Genomic DNA, 21777 nt, shown 5'->3' on the forward strand with positions numbered 1-21777 from the left:
AGGAAATGAAATGTAAAACTCAGATCTTCAGTCACACTAGCCCCAATTCAGGTGCTCAATGGCTACAAATGACCAGTGGCCACCATATCAGACAGTGTAGGTACAGAACGTTTCCATCAGTGTAGAAGGTCCTTTTGGACGTCGCTGGTTTAGAAGCTACCCTTGGTTTTTGCCAAGTGCTTCCTCTAATTTCCCTAATTCCTTCCTGCCACAGAGTCAGCCCATGTTCCCCAGCTCTCTGGGAGGACCCTAGGTAGTTTTAGAATGGAGCTTGGCCACAAGCGACCATGGGATGGTGGTTCTTTTTCTGCCTGAGTGATAGCCCTGGACACTTCGGTCACCCACCGCAGCATCTGAGGAGGACACAGTCAGGCTCACCGTCATTCAGCACCTGAGAGAAGTTACAGATATTAAGCTTCAAGCAACGACACTGCTTTTGACCATTTCTTAGCCGGCCACCTCCTCCCTCCCCATTTGATCTGTCCCTTGCTAATCCCCACTGTTCAAGGATGGTAAACCTTGAGACGGAGCAGAGCAGAAAGAGCTAGAGAACATTTGGGGAGCCCCGGGATTTGGGTGATTTCCGCTAACAGGACTAAAGGTGCTTAGAAAATCATTTTGGGGTGCTCATTTTTCTCAGAAATGATTCATATGCATGGCTGGAAAAAAATCCCCACGAGGGGGTTAAAAGCCAAGAAAATACCTTATCTGAGAGCACAGCAGCCTGGCAGGGGAGGGGGTGGGGAGTGGGATCCAGAGAGCTAAATGGGTTATCCAGAAATTATAAGAGGCTTTTAAAAGTAGCAAACTTACCATATGTCAAGCCTGAAATGTATAGACAGTAATTATTTTCCCCTGAATATTTTTGTATTTAATTTTGTGGTGACGATCTCCTTTTATATCATGTATTCAGCAATCACTCTTGTCCCCATTTAATATGCACAGTCATCTTTCTCCTCCTATGTCACACAGTCAATAATTCCTCTCCTTTGGTTCCAGGGGTGGTAAGATGAGGGGAATGTCACATTTGAAATTAGTAACAGCTGTGTTTTTGTTTCTTTTGCTACTTCACCTCCACTGACGCCTTGTAAATATCGTGAGCTGCAAAAAGCATCACTGGGGTGCCCTGTTTGTCCTGATCTCCAGCTCGGCGGCCTTTTGGAGGCCTTTTCTCTGAGGACAAGATATGCCTCAGGAACTGAACAGATCAGAGAAGGGAGTGGTAAGCAACTGTCCAGGCCCACCCCTGCCAGTCAGTGGAGACCGCCACAACCCAAAAGGAAAATATGCTCTTCCTACTGACACCTGTTGGGGGTGGGCTCCAACCCAGTCTATTCAGTTTACTGTGGATTCTCAGACGCTTCTTTGTTTATATCCATGAGGCCGGTCTGCCTGAATTCCCGGATGTTGCCTCTGCTTCCCTCTCAGAGGTGAAGGTGTGGACAGCAGTCAGTAAAGCAAGGCCAGGACCTGTGTGAGGAAGCCAGGCACCCGGGGCATACGAATTTAAGGAGGACCTGGCTCTCGCTGCCAACCCTAACACATGCAGACCCTGGGATCTGCAAGGGCCTCCTTAATTTTTTTCGGCCCTAGGTGCCTTGATTGCCTCACCTGGGTCCTGGTCCTTTAGCAGGACCAACCCCTTGCAGATCTGGAAGTCAGAGAGACAAGAGATGGGGGAGATTCAACACCAAAAAGAACAAGTGATTGGGAAGGGAGTTCATTAAAATGCTTCAAGGGACTCCAAACTGCAAGTGCGGTTTTTTTGTTTTTTTTTTTTTAAAAGAGCAGAATTTAGCAAGAAATCAATCAACACGCATGCTGATAACTTATTCTGTGACAAAAAAGAAACAAAAACCCCATCAACTCCTGCAGCCTTTGGGTAACCAGTGTCTCCTGCCACTAATTAATTTTTTAGAACTTTCATTCTCCAGATATCACAAAACATGGTTAATCTGCCAGGCCCAGGAGGCACAGCCAGCACCTGCTGTAGGGGGTTGGTGGTTCTGGGAATCTGTTTCACACAGGGAGGAAGGGACAGAGGTGCCCACAGCAAGCTCGGGGAGCTGTAGCACCAGGCTCCCTAATTCTGCCCCAACCCACGACCACATCCCCACACCTGCTCCGTTAAGACAAACAGCATGTCAGAATGAAACAACCCATCCACGAGTTCCTGTTGTGGCTCAGCAGTTAACGAACCTGACTAGCATCCATGAGGATGCAGGTTCAATCCCTGGCTTCGGTCAATGATTTGGGGATCTGGGGTTGCCGTGAGCTGTGGTGAAGGTCACAGACGCAGCTCAGATCCCATGTTGCTATGGCTATGATGTAGGCCGGCAGCGACAGCTCCAATTGGACCCCTGGCCTGGGAACCTCCATATGCCTCAGGTGCAGCCCTAAAAAGATAAAAAGACAAAACACACACACACACACACACACAGAAACAACGCATTCAGCAGTGCCAACCACCCTGCCTCAGTTTCCCCAAATGCAAAATAAGGAGATTATACTCAATCCAGTTTCAGAGTCCTGGATTCATGTTACCCTGCTAAGCGTGAAGGCCATGTGGGTACTGGACTAAGCTATTTGTTTCTGCCCTTTGTCCTGTTCCCCCTTGCACTGTGACAACACTGTCTTCCACACAAACATGCCCGATCAAGTTCTGGTACATTGCCCTGCAGCCTCCCACTCTCCCAACCCCAGCCTGTCTGCCATCACCAAGACAGGAAGGAGCTTTTTCAGGCTTCCCTGGTGGGGCCTATAACCCAGGAGCCTCACACTTCCAAGAGTCCCTTCTTCCTACCAACCATACAAGCTCATTGGTGTCGCCACTGAAGGAACAAAAAAGGACATGAGACTTGACTTTGTAAAGTTAGCTCTGGGGCAGGAGATAGGTGGGCTCCAGGATAAACATTTACAACCAGCCGCCTATCTATACTTCAAAACAGAAATAACAACAGGCACAAGGCAAATAGCTGGTACCTGTCTTCTGCGAACTTATAAACAACGGTAATGACACAATCCAAAGAGGGGCTGAGACTTGCTTGGCCAAAGAACAAAGAGGTCACGTACTCTCCATCCTCAGGATCAGGGAGACCCCAGCAACACATGCGCAGAGACCCCTCTGGGTCAGAAAAGGAGGGGGTTCCAGGCCATAATGATAACATTCCCGCCCTTTGCTCTGGAATCTATCTTGGCCAAAAGATGAGCATGCAGATCAGGGCAGGGCCCTGGGTCTGGTCAGGTGTAAAAGATAAAACAAGACAACTGGCTAAAGGAAGACAAAGACCACCTCATATATGTGGATTAAGTTACCTCTCTGGTGTGCTCCTCATTCAGGGGGACGCCCGCACCCTCACTTCTGCTTTGGATAGGTATGACTGTTTTGCTTTTGCCTTAGATAAACTATCTGTATTTCTGTGCTCTCCCACATGGTGTACTGTGTTTCTAACAATAAACCTTACACCTGTTTTTATAGTCTATGCTCCTTGAAACATTCTTGCTTTCAACAGGGGGCAAGAATCAGGGCAATTTTGCTTTTAACCTCTAGCTAGTCTAGCAGCTAGGATTCCTGGTTTTCATCCAGGCTGCCGAGGTTCAATCCCTGAGCAGAGAATTAAGATCTCGCTTTTAGCCATCACCTACTGCAGCCTCTCTGAAACCAGCTCCACAGTGAAAACTCCAGATTAAAGCCCTAGACAGTCTAGAGGTTGCAGGTAGCTTCCCTAATCTGAGCTCCAAAGAACAAGCAAGCCAGGGCCAGCTGGGAGCTTTCCCTGACAATTCTGAAAAATTGTGAAAGAGCTAGAATATTGCTCATGATTCCCGAGCAGATTAAGCAGGCAGTGAGGAAGTGGCTTCCTCGTTTCAGAGCTGAGATTTGGCTCACCTTCCCCCATGGTCTCCTTGGGAAGGTGACCTGAGAGGAGGCAGACCCTCTAGGTCCCTTCTCAGAGCACTTGACCCCTACACAGCAGAAGGAGGATGCTTTTCTCCTTCACGGTGGCCCAGGAGACCTCCCTCACCTCACAGGCAGGAGGCCACAGTGTCGTCCTCCTCCACAACTCTGGCTTGTAGTTCCCTTTTTTATTCACTTATTTTTGTCTGTTTCCTCAAACAGTATGTGCCTAGAATGAATACCAGACTCTGGGGGGGGGGGGGAGAGGAGCACAGAGGGGAAGTGTGAGAGCAGTAATCCATTGTAACACTTTAGGGGAAACTGCAAGCAATTTCCATTCTATTGATCCTCCCTGGGCATCAAAGCCACACTGAGTTTATTTGGAAAATTAAATTCTGGAGCGTGTAGCAGGAGGGGGCTCTAGTTAAGTTGTCTAGCTCTACGGCCACAATTTAATTACGATCTCACTCTGTCCATTTAAATACAGTAAAGGAACGAGGCACTACGGAGGTGCCTGGGTCCCAGCCCAGTTCAGTGGCACCTGAATGTGGCCCCAAGGCCACAGAAGAGCCAGTGAATCTCAATTACCCTCAGCTGACTGCTCCTTATGGCCTCTGGACTGCGGTGATTTTTTTTTTAACTGAATATATTCATTCATTAAAATGTAAATGTTTGCTAAATCAGTCTAATTTGCAGAGTTGACTCCTTTTCCAAAGGTAAGATTTTGATCTTAACAAACAGTGTGATCATTAGAAACAAAGTAACATGTATTACTTAGGACAAAGTGGATACAACGCACCATTAGTTGCCCATTTCTGGGAGAGAAGAGGCAAAGAATCAAAGGCTAATTCCAGAGTGGCTGTAGTTCTCCGGCTCTGGAGGTTCACAGACAAGTAAAATGTCTGCACAACTGCTTGTACACTCAATTGCACACATACACACACATGTACATTAAAAGGCTTGGCAGGAGTTCCCAACGTCGTGCAGTGGTAACAAACCCAACTAGTATCCATGAGAATGTGGGTTCGATCCCTGGCCTCGCTCAGTGGGTTAAGGATCTGGTGTTGCCATGAGCTGTGGTATAGGTTGCAGACATGGCCCAGATCCAGCATGGCTGTGGCTATGGCAGAGCTCTGCAGCTACAGCTCGGATTAGACCTCTAGCCTGGGAACCTCCATAGGCCACAGGTGCGGCCCTAAAAAGACAAAAAAAAAAATAGAAGAAGAAGAAGAAGGCCTGGCAGACATTCGACAACTGGTTAAAGGACTTTGGAATTATCTTCCATTATCTTCTCCTATCATCCCAATTTCATGAATACCAGGGCTGTAGGATAAAAATCTTAGAATAAACATTGGTCCTTAATGGGGAATAAAGTCTAGCTTCATGAAGAACTCACTACACTTGTTCTCATTTTCCCAATTTCATCTGTGAACACTGAGTCACAGCCCAGCACAGACCCACAGACCACCCTTGGGAACCACGAGCATAGACTGATTTTCCTTAATTAAATTTTTGTTCAGAGACAATGTTGGGAAAGGGGTGTAGTCTCTTCTTGCTTTTCAACAGCACAGGTAACTGACAACAGAGCTCACTTTCATAAGGGTCCAGAGGAGCTGACCTCACAGCCTTTGGGTTCCTCCAGCGCCAACCTATTCATCCCAAGGGTTCCTCCGAGGTCCCCCCTCCCCCCCCCTAGGAATTGTCTTCTTGGGCATCCAGCCAGACCCTCTACCCTAAGCCTTGCAAAACTAGCACAGAGCCTGGCACATGGTCTCTCATAACAGTTGTTGAATTCCAGTGAAAAGTCACTGGGTGGCCCCCTTATCCACAGATCCCTGCCCCCAGGTAACCCTGAGCTTCCTCTTCTGCAAGGCCACCCCTCTAAGGACACGAGCACATAGAGAGGCAGGCAAATCTTTCAGTGACCCCAGAACCAAAGGCAAAAGCCTCTGTCATTCCCCTTCCCTCCCTCCACCACAAGCTTACTCCCCAGACTCTCACTGGTCCTGAAACTCCTTTGAAAGAAGTGACTTTTAGAGTTCCCATGGTGGCTTAGCAAATTAAGAATCCAACTAGTATCCACAGGGATACGGGTTCCATCCCTGGCCTCACTCAGTGGGTTAAGGATCCATCACCGCCATGAGCTGTGGTGTAGGTCCCAGACTTAGTTCGGATCTGGCGTCACTGTGGCTGTGGTGTAGGCTGGCAGCTATAGCTCTGATTGGACCCCTAGCCTGGAAACTTCCATATGCCTCAGGTGTGGCCGTAATAAGAAAAAAAGAAACAAGAGGAGAAAGAAGTGACTTTTCCCACCCATGATCAGTGCCAGCGGTGAGAAGGAATGGCACATGGGGCCATGGTGCTTGAACCACCAGGACCACACCACAGGGAGCATCAGCAGTATTTGACAAGCTGACCGGCTCTCCTGAGAATAGGACTGTCATTAAGCCAAGAGGGAAATCATTACCTGATCTATAAATGATTACACAAGAGTAGGAACTGTCACTTCCTTCAGAGGAGTTTGCAGAGTCGGGATTTTAAACAGAGCTGCTAACTGGTGCAACACTCAGCTCCCTGGAGCAGCTGGTGTTATTATTCACAGGGAAAAAAAAAAATAGAAGTTAAGGTACTTTGTGAGCTCAAGGGAAAAGAGAAGGTTTTAGGGACTCTGACTCTCAAAGGATTTCAGACCATCAATGGTGTCAGCCAGAAACTCGAAGAAGAACAACTATTCAGATCTTCTGCCTGACAGTTTGGTGGCCGACAACTCGCTGAGGTCTTTCCACTGGCAAAATAAGCAACTGGAATCAGAGCTGCAGGCAACTGGGGTCATTTAGTCAAAGGCACTCCTTTTTCAAAGATGAAGACTCAGGTTCAGCCTACAGAAGGGAAGCTATTTGTGGTAGAGGGGAGCTGGAGACATTCTTGGGGGCCTCGCCCATCACTGGGAGAATGGGTGAGTAACAGGTGGTAAAACACACACTACAGCGAGCTCGGCATCAGTGAGGAACCCTGTACTGAAGGTTCCTGGAGCAATATGCTGGGTCCAAAAACAAGGTGTTGAGTGAGAAAAGTTGGGAATGAAAGGAGGTCTTTAGCACAATAAAATGCATGTAAATTTAAAATGTACACAGAATGATACGACATATTTTACGACATACGCATATTTTAGAACATATTCCAACCACATCAGAGTGAGTGACTCTGGGGGAGGATGAGAGGAAAGATGAGGGGAGGAGAAAATATACCGAGAAAGGCCATACAAAGCCTGATGATGACAATGACTATTAACTAAGTGCCAACTAATGCAGCTCAACTCCCTATACCTGCGGTCCACAAAGAAAGAAAATAAATAAACAAACTGAGGGCCAGAGAGCACAAAAGAGTGCCTCTCACACTTTAACATGCAGATCAGTGTCCTGAGGTTCTTGTTAAAATGAAGGTTCTGAGTGAGTGGGGCTCTGGTGAGGCCTGAGGTTCTGCACTGCTCACAAGCTCCTGGGTGATGCTGGTGCTGTGGGTCCATCAACTTCATTGGAGCTGCCAGGGCTCAAGAGATTTACCCAAGAAGAAAAATGAGCAGCATAGTCCAAGTAAATCTTCACGTCCAATATGGATACATTTCAGGAGTTCCCATCATAATTCAGGGGAAACAAATCTGACTAGTATCCATGAGGGTGCGGGTTCGACCCTGGCCTTGCTCAGTGGGTTAAGGATCCCGTGTTGCCATAAGCTGTGGTGTAGGCCACAGACATGGCTCGGATCTGGCATTGCTGTGGTGTAGGTAGGCTGGTGGCTATAGCTCTGATTCGACCCTAGCCTGGGAACCTCCATATGCCGTGGGAGTGGCCCTAAAAAAGACAAAAAAAAAAAAAAAAAGAAAAAAGAAAAAAAAGCAATATGGATACATTTCAAATAATTATGCTCATGAAAGAAGACAGGCAAAAAAGAGCCTATTATAATATGTGTTTCCATTTATATAAACTTCTAGAACATGCATACTCATCCATGACAAAAGGCAGATCGTGGTTGCCTGGACATGGGGCTGGGGCGATGCATGGATTACAAAGGAAACTTTTTGGGATAATGGTTATATGCACTATCTTGATTGAAGTGATGGGTTTTCCAGGTGTATACATATGTCAAAACTCATCAGACTATACACTTCAAATATGTGCAGTTTACTGTGCATCAATTATACCTCAACAAAACTGAAAGCAAAAAAAGGATCTGGGTCCTCCTTCTTCAACCACACCAAAGATGCCCTGTTTGCATTTCAAGCTGATGGGGACCATTTTTCACCCAGATAGCGGTCTCATGGATGGAACCCATTCCTTCGTCTCCTGGGCAGCTCTCACCTGAGGTCTGGAGACACCATCTCCCCCCAGGTCTGCTTAGGAATCCATGCTCCAGTTCCACCCTGGTCCTCCTCTCCTCATCCTTTTGACCTCCGTCCATCCCCACCTTAAAATCCTTCAAGATAGAAGGGTATAAAGACCAGAAGCCCTGCCCTGCCCTGGGTGCCTCCTACATTCCCCAACCCATCTTAGCAGCCCTCTCCTCTCATCCTCCACCCCAGCAATGCACACTTTCTTTTAGTTCTCCCAAAGCAATTTCTTTCTTTCTTTTTCTTTCTTTCTTTCTTTCTTTTTTTTTTTTTGGTCATTCCCACACCTTGTGCAGGATCCTGATCAAACCTGGACCATAGCAGCAACCTGAGCCACGGCAGTGACAACACCAGGTCCTTAACCTACGAAGCCACCAGGAAACTCCAGCTACATCTTTTTTTTTTTTAATTGAAGTATAGTTGATTTATAATGTGACATTAGTTTCAGGTACGCAGCACAGTGATTCAGTTATACATACACACACATAGGGAGTTTCATTGTGGCTCAATGGTAATGAACCCAACTAGTATCTATGAGGCTGCAGGTTAGATTGCTGGTCTTGATCAGTGGATCTGGCATTGCCATGAGCTGAAGTGTAGGTCACAGATGTGGCTCAGATCCCACGTTGCTTTGGCTGTGGCATAGACCAGCAGGCGCAGCTCCAGTTTGACCCCTAGCCTGGCAACATCCATATACTACACATGAGTGGCCCTAAAAAGCAAGAAAAAAAAAAAAAGCATACACGCACAGAGTTTTCAGAGGAGCAGCAGCTGACCCCCTGGGCAGCCGTCAGTGGTTCTGTCTGGTCTGACCCTGGACTGCACCTCCCTATGCAGCTGGTGCCTGAAGGTAGCCATGCTGCAGCATCCTTCTCCACCGCAAGCCATCAGAATTGGCCTCCGTGGTGGAGGAGCTGACATCGTTCTCTGAAGGCTTACAGGGCACAGAAGGTAGCTTCTAGAAAGAGGGCTGGAGTACAGGGAGCAGGCCAGGTCGTCACACATAGTGGGAGATCGATCACAAAAAAAGGTATGGAGCACCTGGCATGTACCCAATTATGGATGTACTGCCTGCCTCCATCACTAAGGGACCAGCCTGTCTGTCACTGAGGGGTCCTGACTCTGCTAAGTCAGTTACCCTGCTGAGCCTCACCCAGTGGATGAAGAATGAAACCCAAAGGCGAATTCCCCTCAAGCTAATAACATAATGCTAACTGATGGACAGTTTACAAAGCACTTTCTTTCTTGACAGCTAGGACAGACGTAATTAACACTCCTCTACAAAAGAGGAAACTGGGGCTCAGAGAGGTTAAGAAACTCATCCAAGGTCACAGAGCTAGTAATAGCTGAGCCAGGGCTTAAATCAGAGGAAACATCAGCGTTGAAGTAATTCCCATCTACATTTCAATCCTAGTTCTGCCACCTACCAGCTGTGTGAACTTGGGTGAGTTACTTAACCTCTCTGAGCCCCAGTTTCCTCTCCGAACAAATGCTTTAATTACTATCTATCTCACAAGGTACAAAGGAAAATGAAATAAAATGTAATATATGAAATTGATGGCCCATAGAAAGCAGTTAATAAATGTTTGTTTCTTCCTTCCAATTCTAAATCCTAAATATATGTCTTGGGACAATTCCAATATAGAGGTTACAAAGGACTTTTAAGTGAAAAAAAAAAAAAGGAAAGAAAGTGGAATCTAGGAATATGTCTGGCCACGCATTTCTCTGTCTTCAAACCCTGGGTAAGCGCAACCTCTTCCTTCCCCTTCCTCTCTCTCTCTCTGGGCAGACAGAGTGGTCCTCCCAAGTCTGTGTCGTCTCCTTACACACCTATGAAAGCCGGATCCACTGGCCACTGGGGCACATCCACTGCTCTGCCCCTGAAGATGGAAGTCATCAGGGGTCAGCAGGAGGGAGGCTGGCCCTCACACCCCAGCCTCCATTCTGGCAGAAAAGCTCTGAGAGGAGTGGTGAAGTGGAGTCGGTGACTTTGCAGCGGTCTTGTGAACTCACGAACAAAGCACTTTCTCTCCACTCCTTTCACCTCACCCACAGCCCTGGGAGGGGGCAGTGAAGCCGTTGCCAGCCCCATTTTACAGGAAGGGAAATCACAAAAACTGGAGCCCACGCTTCTGTCCACTTCCTCATCCTCCTCCAGTGCCCTTATACATAGTCCCACATGTTCCCTGAGGACCCCAGCCAGGATCAAATCTAAGTCTCCCTGTGTCAATGTCAATTCCATGACATTTTGAGAACTGAGCTATGGTTAAGAGAATGCCCTTGCTTTTGGGAAATACACACTGAAATATTTAGAGGTAAAGCAGCAACTATCAAATAGTTCAGATATACACACACACACACATAGCAGGGTTTCTCAACCTCCTCTATATTGACATGATGGGCTGGATTCTTCCCTGCTGGGAGAGGCAAAGGGACCCCTGTCCTGTGCCTCCTAGGATGTTTGGCACATTCCTGGCCTTAAGCACCTACCCCCTGCCTCAAGTGTGACACCAAAATTGTCTCCAGGCATTAGCGAATGGGGGCAAAATCACTTCCTGTCAAGAGGCAAGTAGAGGGGGTGGGGCAGAGACGGAGCGAGCAAATTAAGGTTAAAATGTTAACCTTAATTTTTGTAACTTTCCCGTAAGTCTGAAAAAATTTCCAAATAAAAAGTTTTTAAAGATAAAATTTTATGACCACTTAACCATCTAAAGAAGAGAGAAAAAGACCTTGCTAAGTTCCCAGCTCGCCATCTCTGTTCCCAGAGCTGCCAGCATTCTCAGGGTGGTCAGAGCCTGCGAGGCCTTCCAAACACGTGAGCACCCACCCCAAACCGCTCCAGCCCAGCCTCAGGCAAGGTGTGGATACACCCCCTACACAGATGCGGACCAGCGCTGGGAGGGAGGGGCCGACCTGTCTGAGGTGCAGGGGGCACTTGAGCGCAGTGCGCAGACTCCAGCCCCGCCCCCGCCCCCGTTCCCGCGCGCCAGCTGGAGCAAGCGAAGGTACACTCACCCAGCTCCTCCCGGCCTCTGCCAGGACTACCTGGCAGAAAAGTGAAAGTTAACCGGCTATGGGTTTGTTTGTTTCTTTCTTTATTCTCTTTTCCCAACGGGGGTTGTTGGGCTGGGCAGCGTTGCCTTTCAGATGTTTCCAAGTCAGCAAATTTTGCCTCCTGCCTTCGCCTTGCGATCTGTGATTATTCCAAGTCAAACTGGCTAGCTGCCATTAGGAGCAAATTGGTTATCCAGAGGAAAAAGCCTCCTAAACTTTTAAATAAATACACAAACAAGCAACTAAGAGAGGGAAGGCGGTGGGGGAAGGGGGGAATGGAGAGAGAGGAAAACTAAATCGCATGAATGCAAATTAGAATTATTTAAAAATTAAAAGTTACTCTAAATTATTTAACCTAATCACCACCCAGCTCTCCCAGGGAGACAGTTACTTTTGTTCTGTCGAGCGGGTAGGATTAAGCAGAATCCTCAGGCGCTAGAGAGAGGGGAGGCCAAGAGAATCAAAGTTTCAAAAACCCGGGCGGGGCGAGAGGCACGTTGACAGAGCGCTGAGCAGTGGTACAATGACAGCGAGAAGGGGAAGCCTATGAGACATAATTGCTGTAGCTATCACATTTCATGGTTGACAAAGCGCTTTCTCATTTTTATCTAATCCTCACACCCACCCAGGGCCCAGCATTGTACCCACAAAGAGGCCAAGGACCGGAGGGTTTAGGGCCGCGGTCACAAAGCTAATGAGCGGTAAACCCAGGCCTGGAGCCCTGCACTTGCACGTAAAGACCTGCCAAGGCCCCTTTCCCCAACCCTGGACAAACATCCCGAAGGACACTGGGAGAGGAAGCAAGAAGAGAAGCCCTCTGGAGTCAGGCAGACCCGAGTTCTGAACCTGACTGTAGGAGGGTCGCCAGAGATGATTTATCTAAAGCACATGGCCCTCAGTAGGTGCTCAATGAATGCGACCCTTACAGCTCCAAGGAGCAATAGGGAAAGGCAAAGGGCCTTCAATCCCCATTCTACCTGTGACCTTGTTAGGCCAGTAGGTCTCAACCAGGCTGCACAGTGGAATCATCGGGATGCTTTTAAAAATTCCCACCTCCATGTGGGCCTCCAGGGCAATCAAACCAGAATCCAGTGTGCAGCCACAGTCAAGAACCTTTAAGCTAATCTGTTTCCATGTAGGATATGCCATGAAGACATAGATCACTCTGCTGCTGGAAGGATTCAGGGTAGACACTAAGTGGAACTTTTCTAAAGGGCTCTAACAGGCAGATCCAAGGGAGGATGTAGAATGTCCCTCCCTGGGGACTGGTAAGAGCAGAAATGAGCCCTCTGTGACTGAGGAAGGAACAGGAAGAATCTAGGGGGCTTTCCGGAGGCCCTCTCCCAGGTATGCAACCAAACCAAGCAAGGCCCATATAGGTAGAACGGCCAAGGAGTAAGGGAAGAGGGGTTGTGGGTGACAATGATATAGTGCCCTTCAAAATGCCAATCAGAGGGCCTTGCTCACCTGAGACCCCCAGAGGATCCTCCAGGTGACCTGACAGCCCTTCCCCCACTGTGGAGCTCAGGACACCCACATTATCCCCTGGGGACTCCATTCATCTTCTTTCCCCCCCCCCCCGCCCCCGTCTTCACAATACACCCTATGCAGTACCAGGCCCTGGGCACTACCCAGAGCTTCAATTTCCTTTTTGTTAATCTAGGAAGGTTCTAATTTGCATGACATTTGCATAAATTTATTTGTTTCCATTCATGAAAGACCCCAACTCCAAGCAGGTGAGATAAAATAAATTGGCTTATTTATTGTCCTTCCTGCTACAACTGTATTCCAACCTAACCTTGCAGAGTGTTCGCAGGGGAGATTTTACCCCTGCAGCCTGGACTTCCAGGGATGGAGGAAAAGTAGTTTCCTCCCCCTGAATCAGACCAGGGGTAAGATGATGGGCTGCACACCTCAGAAGGAGGACCAGAGCAGTCCTGTACTCTCCAGAACATAAAATCCTATTTTGCTGTTGTGCCCTGCAGCGGAGACCACAGCCTATCTAAGCCCAGGCTGGAGGAAGTCCTGCTCTTCAGGATGGTCATTTAATTTATTACAGACACCTGTCAGGGCCAAAGCACAAAGGATTCCGCTGACTTTTAAGTTCTCTCCTGACACTAAGCTCTTACACTGGGGTTTCAATTGATGCTTCGCATCACATAGTTGAGTGGAAAAATCCATTATCTTAACAGCTGGCACCAGAATTCCTCTTAGGAAGGGAACTGTCTCTAGGGGAAGAAAAGCCTTTGATATACTGCTTGTGGGACCTGGACCCTGAGGTTCCACGAGCACTGAAGCCAGGCAACCGCAGAGGGGGCACTGCGCACAGGATGCCATGGAGAGGGCAACGTGGGGAGGGCACCACGGGGAGGACTATTGTCTGCTTTACACCTTCAAAAAGAGAGAAAGGCAAGACGGGGTGCAGCCTAGGAGTGCTGAGGGGGTAAGAGTCCCTGATGTTAAAATGGCTTCAGACTGAGCCATCCACATGGTTCAGCTGACCCCTACACACTGTCAACTCCCAGGAACCTTGAGAACAGCATGGAGTGGCACTGGAGCATCTCTTATCTATATCATAGGGTCCTGGGAGACACCAGCTGATGCCTACGTTACACTCTTAATTAATGGTGATTCTTTTTTTATTTTTCGTCTTTTTATGGCCAAACCAGTGGCATATGGAGGTTCCCAGGCTAGGGGTTGAATGGGAACTGTAGCTCCCAGCCTACACCACAGCCACAGCAACGCAGGATCTGAGCCTCATCTGCAACCTACACCTCAGCTCACAGCAGTGCCAGGTCCTTAACCCACTGAGTGAAACCAGGGGTCAAACCCATGTCCTCATGGATACCAGTTGGGTTCATTAACCACTGAGCCACAACGGGAACCCCTATACCTTTAATTAAAAGACCTACTAAACAGTAGCTCAAGAAATGTTGAGGACTTAGTCTGGAAACGGCGTTATACTAAAATCTTCAGGGAGCTCCCATTTTGACTCGGTGGTAATGAATCTGACTAGTAACCATGAGGATGCGGGTTCGACCCCTGGCCTCCCTCAGTGGGTTAAGGATTGGGCATTGCCGTGAGCTGTGGTGTAGGTCTCAGACTCAGCTCGGATGTAGTGTGGCTGTGGCTGTGGCTGTGGCTGTGGCGTAGGCTCCACTCTGATTCAGCCCTTAGCCTGGAACTTCCATATGCTGCAGGTGTGGCCCTAAAAAGCAAATAAAATAAAATCTTCATACCTAGGATATAGATTTGATCCTTATTCCAGCTTATGGAAGAGAAAACAGAAGTGCAGAAAGGCTACATGAGGCATCCCTGCTGTGGCACAGTAGGCTAAGAATCCAGCTGCAGTGGCTCCAGTCAATGAATTGGCTAAGGTTCAAACCCTGGCCTGGGAACTTCCATATGTTGCAAGTGCGGCCAAAAAAAAGTGGGGGGGGGACTCCATAATTTTCCCAAGATCACATGGTTAGAAGGTAACAGAGAAAGGATTTGCTCCCCAGCCTGTAGGGCCCTTAACCACCACATCATACCAGGTAAGTCCCTCAGCTGTCCTATAAAGGGTGGATGACCGACACTGAGACAAGGATGCTGAGTTTCAGTGGCCCTAAGTGACTCACCCAAGATCACTGGCTGGTAGGTAAAATCTTCTGATTTTCAGGTTGGGGCCTTCTCATTCTACCACCCTGCCTCCTCTGATATTACAAATATCAAATGAGTCTATGATTTGGTTCTAGCTACTCACTGGGCAAGATGGTATCTGGGGGTGACATGACAAAGGGCATGGGCTTTGGTTCAGGAAGACCTGTGTTCTGCTCCCCGCTCTGTCCCTTCCTAGCTGTGTTTACAAGTTATTTAATCTCCATGACCCCCAGTTTCCCCATCTACAAAATAGGAGGATACCTGCACTGACTCAGAGGATGATGAGTATAAAGGATTCTGAAGCACAAAGCAGAGTCCTGAGACCACAGGAGAAAAACAAGTTAAGCTTAGACGGGAAGAGAGGGGCAAGGAACAGTCTGTACTGTGACATCCCCCAGCCCAGCAGGCTCTGTGAGCGAGCCCTAACCCCCGAGCTAGGGACAGCACTGCTCCTTTTAGGAAAACCATTTTCCATTTCTCTGGGTGCCAACGACCCTAATCTCTCTCCCCTTGGAGCAGGAAAGTGCTGCGCTGTATCCCAGTGAGCATCTGCTGGTGCAGAACCCCACGTCCCTGCCCTGTGCCCTGAGTTACCGCTGGAGCCCACTCCCAGCCCTCTGTCTTCAAAGGATGCCCTGAACTTCTGTGTGTTTTCTCCTCTGCTTCTTGATCCAAAGACAGACCCAAAAGCTAAGATAGTTCTTCTGGAAGCAACTAAAGAGCCTGGAAGGAAGATGGCTTTGAAAACGAGCCTCCCTTCTTTTTACATCCCAGTGAAGGGTCAGGGGCATGCATCAGTCACCATCATCACCAGCTGAGATGACAAGGGGCCTGCCTGCCAGAGATGTCAGCCTGATGGGAGAGACACAGCTTCTGTCACAGGGAGCTCCCTGTCTGATGGGGGAGACACAGCCCCTCTCTTAAGGAGCTCCCTATCTGATGCATCTCTTGCTCTAGGGGAGCACTCTGCTAGACAGGAAGATCCAGTCTTGCCCTGAAAGAGCTACCAATCTGGCAAAGGAGCCTCAGTCCCTACCAATTCTTTGGAGGGACCCCAATCTATGGGAGGTTCCTAACCCTAAAGATAGTACAATCCAGGAATCCTTGAGATAACATTTGGCCGAACACAATACAGATGAAGAGTGTTTTGTGTTAAGAAAGAAGTACGAAAAGAATGAAAAAGCATGATGAGCAGGCTCCTTACTAAATTGTGACTCAGCTTTCCCAGAGGCGGACATGGGCCCGGCCTCCTTCTGTGTCATTCCTGGCCTGTCCAGACTGGTGCAGGAAACTGTTGTCCCAACAAATGAGCCAGATCACCAGGAAACAGGCCTTCATGTGAGTGGACACATGGGGGAGTTAGTCTGAAAAAGAAAACAGTGCTGCTTTGCTAGACCAGTATGGTCACCGCGCACACACACACACACACATGCATGCATGCACGCACACACACATGCGTGCACTGCCAAGGGACACCCTGGAAATTCAAGAGGTTGGGAGGCTTGAGTGTGGCATGTGCCACCTCAGTTCTGAATATGGGAGGGACACAGAATATTATCACTCTCCAGTTCTCCTCAAATTTCAGGTCAACTAAGACCTCATGCTCCCATGGGGACCTCATCTGTGCTGGTCACGATTTTCCCAACATTTTAATCCCAAGTGTGCCCTTCCCAGATCCCCTGGAGTCCCCTTTACTATTTAATATGCCCCCCCCCCAGCTGTCTGCTCAGGTGATGGGAGTTGCCACTGGGCAGTGACTGACTAGGACCCCAGCCCTAAAGCCCAGCTCCCTTGCTTCAAGACAGAGACTCAGTAGTGCAGCTCCCACTGCGGAGCTTCTCTCATGGTCAGGCTGAACCAGACTCCATGTGAAACTTCAGGGCTCCCTCCCCTTCTCCTGAGCACACACTCCACATATCACTGACTCTCAGATCCCAGCCTCAAGCTCTGCTTCTTGAGAACCTGCCCTAAAATGCCAAGGAGAGAAAATATGGAGCCAGAAAACTCAGGTCCAAAGCCTACCTTCCCCACCTGCCAGCTCTGTGACAAAGGCAAGTTACTTTACCTCTCCACATCTCAGATTCCTCGACTTTACCATGAGAGTGATGATGATAATGAGGTATGAGAAAGTCAAATAAAATAACCTAAGTGAGGGAGTTTCCGCTGTGGTGCAGAGGAAACGAATCTGACTAGTATCCATGAGGTTGCAGGTTCGGTCCCTGGACTTGCTCAGTGGGTTAGGATTGGGTGTCGCCATGAGCTGTGGTGTAGGTCACAGACATGGCTCGGATCTAGCGTTGCTGTGGCTCTAGCGAAGGCCGGCAGCTGTAGCTCCAACTGGACCCCTAGCCCGGGAACCTCCATATGCCGTGGTGCGGCCCTAAAGAAAAAAGGCAAAAAAAAAAAATTATTTTATTGAAGTGTAGTTGATTCATAATGTGGTGTTAGTTTCTACTGTACAGGAAAGTGATTTAGTTATATACACACACACACGCACATACATATTTTTCCATATTCTTTTCCATTATGGTTTATCACAGGGTACTGCATGTGACTCCTGTGCTACACAGCAGGACCTTGTTGCTTATCCATTCCATATACAATAGTTTGCGTCTGCGGACCCCACACTCCCAGCCCATCCCTCCCCGCCCCCTTGGCAACCGCCAGTCTGTTCTCTATAACAGTGTCTCTTCTGAAAGGCGAGGAAACCGAGGCCCCCACAGGTTAACTGACCTGCCCCAAGTCACACAGCCAGCATGCTATGAAGGCACTAGAGCCTGTTCATTCTACTGCAGAATGACATGAGGGACCTGCAGTAAGGACGTGCGGGGGGAGGAGCCATCATTTCTGCTGGGGGCGTGGCTGAGGAAGAAGACGGGGAAAGCTTTCAATGCCAGATGAAGATTGCTCTGGTCCTGGGGAGACAGTGTGTGTAGTTAAGCTGAGAATGAGGTTAAAGAGTCACCCAGAATCATGGACTTGGAGAAGAGACTTGTGGCTGCCTGATGGGAGGGGGAGGGAGTGGGAGGGATCGAGAGCTTGGGGTTATCAGATACAACTTAGAATAGATTTACAAGGAGACCTTGCTGAATAGCATTGAGACCTTTGTCTAGATACTCATGTTGCAACAGAAGAAAGGGTGGGGGAAAAAATGTAATTGTAATGTATACATGTAAGGATAACCTGACCCCCTTGCTGTACAGTGGGAAAATAAAAAAAATTATAAAAAAAAAAAAAGTCACCCAGATGGTTGCACAACAGTGTAAATGTGCTTAATGCCATAGAACTGTATGCTTATGTATGGCTGAAATGCTAATTGAGATTTTGTAAAATTAAAAATAAAAATTTAGGAGTTCCCATCATGGCTCAGCAGAAATGCATCTGACTAGTGTCCATGAGAATGCAAGTTCAATTCCTGGCCTTGCTCGTGGGTTAAGGATCCAGCGTTGCCATGAGCTGTGGTGTAGGTCACAGATGTGACTCAGATCCCACGTTGCTGTGGCTGTGGTGTAGGCCAGAAGCTACAGCTGCAATTAGACCCCTAGCCTGGGAACCTCCATATGCCTCACGTGGGGCCTTAAAAAGCAAATAATAATAATAAGTGAAATATCATGTAAGTGAAAGTAATTTGTGACCTGCTAAAAAGCCCTATTGGAAAGACTATGATGTGATGGTCATCAGAACATTTGGAACCGTGCTGACCAAAGGAAAGGCGGGGGTGGAAATCTACCCACAACACTCCTCCCCTTGAGGGTATTAACTATCCTGCAGCCGGGAGAGCTGTCCCTGGGTCAGCACCAAGGCAAGACTGAGGATACCCCCAAACACCCCAATCTTCCCTAGGTCATCAAAATGAATCAAACAATCCCTGAGTCAATATTAGTCCTAAATGCATTTTTATTTCCAGATTGGTATCAAGTTAACATTCTATCAGTAGACAAAATTAGCACCTATGCTAAATATACCATTTTAACATTTCATAAAGACCTTTGGGTACATTTGGTTATGGTGAAAACTCACTTTCTTTACTCCAAAGCCACTGTGATTCTATACGTTGGGACCACATCCACCCCAAGCTAGTCGTGGTCCCAAACTGAGGCAGATTCATTTGTGTTGAAATGGCCGCCCCTGCTCCACATCCAATGACTCCTTCTATCCTTTCAAAGGTTTTCTATTTCATTCATTCATTTATGCAAGAAAAACCCATTAAGCACTTCCTAGGTGCCAGGCACTGTTTTATGCCCAAGAGATACGGTATTAAGCCAAAGTTACAGACCCTAAACTCACGAGGTCCTATAGGAGAGAGGTATTCATAGGATAATCACATAAGTATGTAAGTTCTAACCATAGCATATTTACACAGTTGACCCTTGAACAACATGGGTTTGAACTGGGTCCACTTATACACATACACTGTCCTTCAGACAGTGAAAGACAAACATCATATGATATCACTTATATGTGGAATCTAAGAAAAGGATACACATCAACTTATTTGCAGAACAGAAACGAGACTCACAGACTTTGAAAAACTTATGGTTACCACAGTGGTAGGGATGGAGAAGGATGGACTGGGGGTTTGGGATTGGCATATGCACACTGAGCTACATGGAATGATTGGCCAACATGGACCTGCTGTGTAGCATAGAGAACTCCACCCAATATTCTGTGATAATCTATGTGGGAAAAGAACCTGAAAGAGAATGGACATGAGCACATGTATAACTGAATCACCCTGTTGCACAGCAGAAATCATCACTATTTTAAATCATGTAAAAACATCGTAAATCAACTATATTTCAATAAAACTTTTAAAAATGAAAAAATGAAAGAAAGAAAAAAAAAGACTGTATGGGACAGCAGGGGCTAGAGTAAGACGTGGGGATAAGAAGCTGTGAAGCGAGCCCCAAGAGACATCAGTACAAGCATGAGCTGCAGGGTAAGTAGGGGGTAACCAGAGAAGGGCAGGTGGCAGAAAGAGCTTTCCAAGCCGAGGAAACAGTATGTGCAAAGGCCCTGAGACAGAAGGGACTAGAGAGCATTCAGAACACCAAAAGGCCAGTGCAGCTGGAGGTCAGCACAAGAATCAGTGGTGGGAGAGGAGGCTGGCAGATACCAGACAATACAAGCCCATTTTTAAGAATTTGGAACATTATCTTAAGAGAGACAGGAGTTATTAAAGGGTTTTAGGCAGGGGTAGGAAGAGAGAGGCTCATAACAAATTTGCGTTTAAAAAGCTACAAAAAACCATAAGAGAATACTATGAACAACTATATGGCAACAAGTTTGACAATCTGGAAGAAATGGACAATTTTCTAGAATCTTACAGCCTGCCAAAACTGAATCAAGCAGAAACAGACCAACTGAACAGACCGATCACTAGAAATGAAATTGAAGAGGTCATAAAATCACTCCCTACAAATAAAAGTCCAGGACCAGATGGCTTCACAGGTGAATTTTATCAAACATATAAAGAGGAATTGGTGCCCATCCTCCTTAAACTCTTTCAAAAGGTTGAAGAAGAAGGAATACTCCCAAAGACATTCTATGATGCCACCATCACCCTCATTCCAAAACCAGGCAGAGATACCACCAAAAAAGAAAACTATCGGCCAATATCACTGATGAGTATAGATGCAAAAATTCTCAACAAAATCTTAGCCAACCGAATCCAACAATATACCAAAAAAATTATACACCATGACCAGGTTGGGTTCATCCCAGGTTCACAAGGATGGTTCAACATATGCAAATCAATCAGCATCATACACCACATTAACAAAAAAAAAGTCAAAAATCATATGATCATCTCAATAGATGCAGAAAAAGCATTTGACAAAGTTCAACATCCATTCATGATCAAGACCCTCGCCAAAGTGGGTATAGAGGGAACATTCCTGAATATAATCAAAGCCATTTATGATAAACCCACAGCAAATATAATCCTCAATGGGGAAAAACTGAAAGCCTTCTCACTCAAATCTGGAACAAGACAGGGATGCCCACTCTCACCACTGCTCTTCAACATAGTTTTGGAAGTCCTAGCCACAGCAATTAGACAAACCAAAGTAAAAGGCATCCATATAGGAAGAGAAGAGATCAAACTGTCACTGTATGCAGATGACATGATACTATACATAGAAAACCCTAAGGACTCAACCCCAAAACTACTTGAACTGATTAATAAATTCAGCAAAGTAGCAGGATATAAGATTAACATTCAGAAGTCAGTGGCATTTCTGTATACCAGCAATGAAATATTAGAAAAGGAATACAAAAACACGATACCTTTTAAAATCGCACCTCACAAAATCAAATAGCTCGGAATACACCTGACCAAGGAGGTAAAGGACCTATATGCCGAGAACTCTAAAACTTTAATCAAAGAAATCAAAGAAGATGTAAAGAAATGGAAAGATATTCCATGTTCCTGGATTGGGAAAATCAATATTGTAAAAATGGTCATACTACCCAAAGCAATCTACAGATTCAATGCAATCCCTATCCAATTACCCAGGACATTTTTCACAGAACTGGAACAAACAATCCAAACATTTATATGGAACCACAAAGGACCCAGAATCGCCAAAGCAATCCTGAGAAACAAAACCAAGCAGGAGGCATCACTCTCCCAGACTTCAAGAAATACTACAAAGCCACAGTCACCAAAACAGTGTGGTACTGGTATCAAAACAGACAGACAGACCAATGGAACAGAATAGAGGATCCGGAAATAAACCCTGACACCTATGGTCAATTAATCTTTGACAAGGGAGGCAAGAACATCAAATGGGAA

The 21777-nt window shown here is 47.0% G+C and overlaps 1 protein-coding gene across 27 annotated transcripts in view; it reads right to left on the reverse strand.

Moving 5' to 3' along the window:
• MEGF11 (multiple EGF like domains 11) overlaps nt 1-21777 on the reverse strand; it is a 384198-nt gene that overhangs the window by 300683 nt on the left and 61738 nt on the right. The window lies entirely within an intron of this gene.

The sequence above is a fragment of the Sus scrofa genome, chromosome 1 (assembly GCF_054392235.1).
Source record: "Sus scrofa isolate SSC_HxYL_T2T_F1_AM1 chromosome 1, Sscrofa_HxYL_maternal_Yorkshire_Landrace_v2.0, whole genome shotgun sequence".
Lineage (NCBI taxonomy): Eukaryota > Metazoa > Chordata > Mammalia > Artiodactyla > Suidae > Sus > Sus scrofa.